Raw genomic sequence first — 8,300 nt, 5'->3', positions numbered from 1 at the left:
ACTTGTTCTTGTTCTTGACATTGTTTAATTAAAAAAAATACTATTTCACTCATTCATCCAAGCGTAATGAGTTGTTATTCTTTAATATATTTGATAGTTTGTGTATGGCTTAGTCTTAAAATGATCATGGTTGTGTGGTCAACTCATGCCTCATCAGAAGAAGTGGGCTGGACACTAGATGCTGACTGGACTGGTGCTACTTTGATTGATTTTATCACATTTGAAGATAAAGCCCTGTTTTGACTTAAGCTATATGTTGTAGTGTAAGACCTGACAATCAGACCTGACAAAAGTAAAAGTTGGTTATCATTTTTAATTGTCCTTTATAGTGTTTTAATAGTGAATGTTGTAGTAAAACTCTGGCTTTCAGTTGCCACCCTACCACGCCAAATGTAAAACTGACATTTACAAATAAGCAATTATGCAATAACAGTAAAATAAAGTACAGGGGTATGTGTTTTCATTTATATTTACCATTCAATATCACACTCGTGGCTATCAGTCCCATTGAAGAACAAGACAGCACAGCGTGTATTTGGAACTATACAGGCTGACATGAACCACGTGACCACCCCGCTAGCGAGATCAAAGAGTATCGCAACTCCCCCTCTCTCTTTCTCTCTGGTCTGGTCTCATTTTCCAGCTTTGTGTACAGACGTCCTTGTAGAGAAACGGCGCTAGTACTCTGAATTCCGCATTTACTCGGCAATAAGTTCAACTTTACAGGATGACTTGTGTCAGAAGGCTTGAAAATCTCGGACTTTCCCTTTATAGTCTGGCAATTAGCAAAGCGCGATGCTATACATAACACTGGTTTAGCTGCATCATCCTCTCCAGCTTCACCCTTTTATCTAAATGTGGTCACTTTAGGCTTTAATGTACAAAGATGTCGGTAGAAATGCAAACTAGCTTCTTAACTGCAGTCCACAAAACATTGGGTGACGTCACCAATGCTTTCATTATTTTTACAGTCTATTATAGCTATGAATTGCAGCAGAAGCTGGGCAACATTCAGACTGGTCTGTTATTGTGTCAAAAACTTAATATCTTAACAAAAGTGTCTTGTTGATATGTTTCCTATCTTGCTCTTGCTAGATAGCTGAAAAAAACTCCAACCTGTAGTTGTACATCACTACACAGATGACACCAGAGCTTCTTGAAAAGGCATGTCTGTCAGACCGTCAAAGTATGGTGATGCAGGCATTAAGATGCTTCCCGGGATAATGCCGGGAATGACAGGAAGCAGTCATAGCAGAAAGCCAAACACACACTGAACCTAATGTCAACAGCAAACAAACTACTGTTAAATCTTAGAATCCTCCACAACTCTGCTGGCTTGTCTCTGCTCAGTACTTTGTTGTCTGTTCAGAGGCCTGGGAGAGCTACTAGGATGGGACGCCGAGATTCTGGAAGGGAGATAGAGGGGTGTAAGAACATGTGGTCAATCATGTTTATGTGTGCGGTCTCATGCCTGTTTTCTTACTTTCTCCTATTTTCCTTGTTCTCATTATGACCTGCTATATAGGTCACAGTCACAACAACCCAGTGGAGAGGTTTCCTTTGAAGCGCAGCTGAGAGACATTTTCTATGATAGAACAATAGAACATTATGCTAATGTCTAACAGTTTGTGTTGATTAAAATGTTCAGCCACATGTTTTTGAGGAAGAAACATATTAGATGCAAATGCAGTCACACCGCTTCTCTGTATACAAAATAATGCATCAAAAGAGTGTTTATCACTGATAGCCACACACAGCCACACATGCAGTACACAACCGCAACATCACATGTTTCCTCTGACCACTGTAAGGTCATCAACACAAGCCGGGGAGTTAGAAAGATATGCCTTGTGACAGCTTGTGCAGCATTGTGAGAAGTGTCTTTAAATATTCTCTTCCTGTTTTGCAGGGCTGCAACTATGGTTTCATTGTCAATTAATCTGCAGTTATTTTCTCGCATAAATAGATTAGTTGCTTGGTCTAAAAAATTTCAGAAAATAGTGAAACACGTCAATTACTGTTTTCCAAAGACCAGGATGACATCATCAAATGTCTCGTTTGGTTCACACTCAAAGATATTAAGTTCACTGTCACAGTGGAGTTACAAAACTAGAGAATACTGGTTTCTTTCTTGTTACTCCTGTGTGACAGTGAACTGACTAACTTTGAGTTGTGTACATGTATGATTAAATACGTTTCGGTAGCTGGAATCAGGGAATTGCTTTTAATGATTCAAACCAATGAATCAATCAAAAATATTTTTGATTAATTTAATAGTTTACAACTAATAGATCAATTGATTTATCTTCCTCAAAAGCACAGCTCACACAGAACAGGTTTAATGCACAAACGGGGGAGAGAGAGAGAGGGGGGGAAGTGAGGAGGCGGACGTGGGACGCTGAAGCAGAGGACCGGAGGGCTGTAGGGGTAACTGGGACCAAGGATGCGGCTTGGGAGCGTGGAGCCAAGGCTGGAGAGTCGGGGGGAGATGCATCCACGAGGAGAACCGAGGAGAGGAGTGAAGACTGGAGTGTGGCTGGCGGAGATGCTGACACGAAGAGCCGGGATGAAGTGGGGGCGCCGAGGGAGAGGGTCCGAAGCCAGCTGACCGGAGGGAGAGATTACTGAAAGGATACACAGGAGAGGTGAGTAGCCTACATATAACAGGCTCGAGGAAAACACTGGGAAGACTAAGGAGTTTTATCTAACGTAGTTTCGCCCATGTAGCGGAAGCAACTATCAGGTGAAGAATGAGAGCAGGGCCGAGGTTGAAATACTGTGGCTGATGAAGATGGTAGTCAGGTGTGCTTGGCGGGAGCAGGTGTGGAGGAGATGATTGCTGCTGGCAGACTGGCGGCAGGTGTTGGCAATCAGCTGGCTTCGGACAGCCAAGGGGGAGGAAGAGGGAGAAACAAAACAGAAAACAGGACAGGAGAAAAATGCAGGGAAAAATAATACTCACGGCCAGTTGAACCCCAACCATGACAAAAACACACCCTTGGGTTTACATGCACACTAATTTTCCACATTATTCCAAATATGAAAATATTCCAAATTAAATAGAGGTCATGTAAACATCTCCTTCCGTTTGAATATTTCAAATAAGGCCTATTTCCAAATGTATCATTTAAATAAGACATGTGGGATATGCTGGTATTTTTGGGGTATTAGAGGCATTACTTGTCTTAATCAGAGATTTTGCCACAGTTTGTGACAGTTTTACTGTCTTATTCGGAATACAGGCAAAAACATGAATATTATCTGCATGTTAACGTGATCACTATAACAGCTACACTGCTGAACACATCTACGTTAAATCTACTGTGTACAACAGTGTACTCTAAGGCTCTCTTTGGAATGGAAAACAGGTTATCATAATGGATTTCACACACTCCTTCATTTGGAACAATAAAATCCAAATGTTTTAGTAAAAACCTCAATGAAGTCACATGTTATCAAATTATGAAGTATGACAATGCACCTTTTGTTTTTATTATTTTTTCCCACAGGGGCAAACCCAGCAGAGCTTAAACAGAATGAGCGTGATACAACACTTTCAGTAGGAGTTCCAGTCATAGTGAACATTCCAACGTTCTTCCTCATCCATTGAACTTTGGAATGTCAAAGAGGAAGTCTATTTTCATAACCGAATATAATTCCCATTGTCTCGTATGCAAATCTTGTAATAACCGGTTATGATTTTACAAAAAACAATTATACCACAGTTTCATTGAAAAATTGTCTTTCACGTGGCTTGAGGTCAAAACATATAAACAATCAAACCTCTTAAAGATGTAGGTGTGGGAACCAGAATTACATGGATGACTCAGCTGTCGAGCATGGGTTTGACTCTCTGCTTGGTGTTTTCCATTCACACTTACCTGTTTATGGCAGGCGGCACCTTGGCTGTATTGTTGTACTCATGTGAGCGCTACAGAGAATGCTTTTCTTAAAAGGAACCCTCCAACTAGTACATTAATGTAACATTAACATGGAAATCAGCTATAAAAGGTGGTACAAAAACACTCCAAATGTTTGTTTAATTACTTTAATTTTTTTGAATATTCAGTACATTGTTACAAATGATCAGACAACTCAATTTGTAAGTAATATATGAAAAACAAAAAACAAAAAAAAGGGGAGAACGGGGCAAAACTCCTGTGGGAAGAGGTGATGGTAGCCAGGAACAATAGAAATAAAAAAGATATTTAAAGTCAATGTTTTATCCACTGAGCCCAAGCTGTTAACCATTGTCCTTATGGTTTATTTAAGTAAAGTGTCCACTTCTGCCATCTTTGGGTATAAATCCCTTCTCTCAAACAAGCACAAAAGTCAACCTTTCCTTTGCCCTTATTTCTTGTATGACATCAAACCATTTTTGCCGTTTAGGACAATCAGGCTTATAATGTTGAATTGCCACCACTTTCCATAACTCTTTCATAGAACATAGAAATGATTTTAACGCAGTTTCTCTTTGTTCCATAAGCACTCATCATATATCTTATAACTGGATTGAGTTCTTGCGAGTTCTCCATTTTCAATTCTTTGTTATAATAATCCCTAAATTGTATATACCTAAATAAGTCCCGAATGTGAAGGGAGAATTTTTCTTTTAATGTTTGGAAAGGCTGTAATTCGTTGTTGTCCTGGATTTGATAGCCTTCAATATATGTCTCGATTTCCTTCCATCTGGCAAAATAGTTGTCATTACACCAGAGAAATAAGGGGCGGAATTGAGCTGCATGAAAGTAATCTTTGAGATTTGGTAGCGCCATTCCTCCTTTATGTTTGGCCAACTGAAGTGTTTTATATTTTATTCTAGGCTTCTTTCCGTCCCAGATAAATCTAGAAAAAAACAGTTCCCAGGCTTGGAACTGGTGTTGAGGGATCTCTACTGGTAAGGCCTGGAATAGATATAGCAATGTAGGAAAAATTTTCATTTTAATTACACTAATCTTCCTACTAAAGTCCAATGGGTGAGTGGACCATCTTTCAATATCTTTTTTAATATTTTGGTTGATTGGGTTATAGTTCACGTCATACAAATTTTTAAGATTTTTAACTAAGTTCACACCTAAATACTTTATTAATTCCATGTCCCATCTTAGATCGTATCTATCTTTTATTTCCTTTGAAGGATTACAGTTGAATGACAGGAGTTGTGTCATTGTAATATTTATTCTATATCCAGCATAATAACTAAAATCATCTAGGATTTTCGTCAGTATAGGTATGGAGGTCTCAGGGTCCATCAAATGAACCAAAATATCGTCTGCAAATAAACTAATCAGTTGGTCTGTGTGTCCAATCTTAATGCCTCGTATTTTTTCATGTTGGCAATTGCCGGGGCCGGAGGTTCAATGTAAAACGCAAATAGTGTGGGACTGAGACAACAACCTTGTCTAGTGCCTCGCTCCAATGTAAAACATGGGTAAGGTTCTCAAGTCTTTTGGCAATTATCGCTGTGTACAATTTATAGTCAACATTAAGAATTGAAATAGGTCTATAGTTACTGCAATATTCCCTGTCTTTTCCCTCCTTGGGGAGTACTGTAATAAGAGCCTCTTTCCATGATGGTGGGAGTTTACATTCCCCTTTAATCCAGTTGAATGCTTTCAGCAGGAGGGGGGCTAGCTCTTCTTTGAAGGTTTTGTACCACTCTGCTGGGAAACCATCACTACCCAGGGTCTTGCTTGACTTTAACTTGGATATTGCTTTATTTATCTCACCCAGTGAAAAATCTGCTATGATACAATCATTCTGCTTCTTGCCAATACTAGGTAGGTCTAGATCGTTAAGAAAGTGTTGCATTGCTTCTACTTTAGTTCTAGAGGTTTCGGTATATAGGTTTTCGTAGTAATTTAGGAAAATGGCCTCTATTTCTTTAGGATGGTATTGTTGAGGACTTGTTTCTGGATCCCGTATCTTATGTATGGTACTATCCACATGTTGTTTACGCAAGCGTCGGGCAAGTAATTTAGCTGCCTTGGGGCCTGATTTGTAATATGTCTGCTTTTTCCAGTGTAGAGTCACTGGAAAAAAGAACATCATGGAGTGACCAAGGCTCTGTCATAGCATTTCCTAAGGTACACCAGCAAAAAGACACATCCGGGTTACACCAAGTGACAATGGGCCTCGACAATAAGGGACCAGAAGTAATGTTTAAAGTTGGGAACAAAAAGGCCACCATCCTCTTTCCTCCTCTGTAAAATGGACATCCTACGCACAAACACACACACACACACACACACACACAATCTCAACTGATTATCCTTCAGATGGCTAGTCTCTTTTTTTACGGAGCCACCTTGCTGAGAAGAAAAAAACTAAACCGTGCGCACGGATTCAGAATCTTAATAAACGTGAGCAAAGCAGAAAAGATATTCACAGATTCAAACTTCTGGAATCTACGGAAGAGGTTTAGGGCCACTAGTGAAACATTTTTGTGAGTTCTGACTTTTTTCTCAGAATTCTGACTTTAATCTCAGAATTCTGACTTTATTCTCAGAATTCTGACTTTAATCTCAGAATTCTGACTTTATTCTCAGAATTCTGACTTTAATCTCAGAATTCTGACTTTTTTCTCAGAATTCTGAGATTAAAGTCAGAATTCTGACTTTAAAGTCAGAAGTATGGGTACCTGTAAGGGACCAACGCAAGGGAGTAACTTTGCATAATGTAGCAGGAGAACCACACGCTGAACATGTCGGATCTTAGTGAGTTTTTGCGAGTTCAAGGGGTCCCGGATGAAGCAATTTCAATACTGGAAGAACAAAAGGTGAGTGAAAAGAACTATACTTGGTGTGGTGCCTGGTTTTTGTAAAAACTACAGAAATGCTGAGGCCATAAAACGCACACACAAGTTAGCTAGCAACGTTAGCATGTTTTTATGATACTGCGTGTTTCTGACGTCTAGCGTCCGTTGAAGAGACACTCGTTTTTTAGTGTTTTGTAAAGTAGTTAGACGGCCTCAGTGATAATTAGGCTTTCTCAGTGGTCTACACCGAAGGAATACTAAAAACAAACTGATTACCTAGCTAGCTAACGTTAATATGAGCAACACCTCGGCTGTAACAGTTGAGCACATAGCATGCTGCAAACGTTAGCTAGCTAGCGTTAGATTATTCCAGACACGGTTTTATTGTTCACAAAGGTAATATAGGGAGGGAGTTAATATATGGTGGAGTGGTGCCTGGTGTTTCTTATAACTACGGAAATTCTGCGGATATGAAATGAACACACAAGTTAGCTAGCAACGTTAGCCTGTTTTTACGATACTGCGTGTTTCTAACGTCCAGCGTCCGTTGATTAGACACTCGTTTTTTAGTGTTTTCTAAAGTATTTAGACGGCCTCAGTGATAATTAGGCTTTCTGAGGGGTCTACACCGACGAAATGCTACAAACAAACTGATCACCTAGCTAGCTAACGTTAATATGAGCAACACCTCGGCTGTAACAGTTGAGCACATAGCATGCTGCAAACGTTAGCTAGATTTTTCCAGACACAGATTTATTGTTCACAAAGGTAATATCGGGAGGGGAATTAATATTGTCATAAAAAGTAACATTAGCGCGTGACTAAAACTAACCAGCCAGTGAACATAACAGCGTGAGACTTAGCGCGTGTTCTCGTCAACGGACCGTTTGGTTTGTCATTATGTATTTGCAATGCTTCATAAGTAAATGTGCGTTAACATGATGCGGGCCAGTGCCGTTTTGTTCCTGGTGATATGGCCGAGATTTCGGCGATGTGTCCCATGCAGACTCTTCCCCAGCTAACAGGGTTTTCGATGTTGATGCTTCTTCCATAGACTGTATTAGTGGCCAAAGCTAAAAAAACGGTCTCTACACCGTGATCGAGTTGCAAAGTCAACAAACACCTCAAACTATTTCTCGTTTGTAATGTTACATACAAACACTTGAGAAACGAGTATGCCACACATCTGCGATTCTCACAAGTTAATTCATCCACCAATTAAACTGGGCTGTGAACAAATAGAAGTTAAATTAAGCACATAAAGGAGTATGAGTGTACAAAGTTACTGGCAGACCTTGTAGGATTTCAAGTTTTATATAAATATACATAGGTATTTATATATGTAGGTATTTTACTCCTTAAAATACATTAAACTGCTAATTTGCTATTGAATCATTGCATTTAAAATGATTGAGCTTCTTTCCTCCCAATTCCCCAAGATCTGGTAAATCATGTCTAGTTGTCCAAATTTTCAGTTGGATTGACACAAGCCTACTTTGAAAAGGGTCAATTTTATGAGGCTTAACCTTATTATTTATGCAAT

The sequence above is a fragment of the Etheostoma cragini genome, chromosome 6, assembly GCF_013103735.1.
Source record: "Etheostoma cragini isolate CJK2018 chromosome 6, CSU_Ecrag_1.0, whole genome shotgun sequence".
In the NCBI taxonomy this organism is placed as follows: domain Eukaryota; kingdom Metazoa; phylum Chordata; class Actinopteri; order Perciformes; family Percidae; genus Etheostoma; species Etheostoma cragini.
This window is presented reverse-complemented; position numbering follows the sequence as displayed.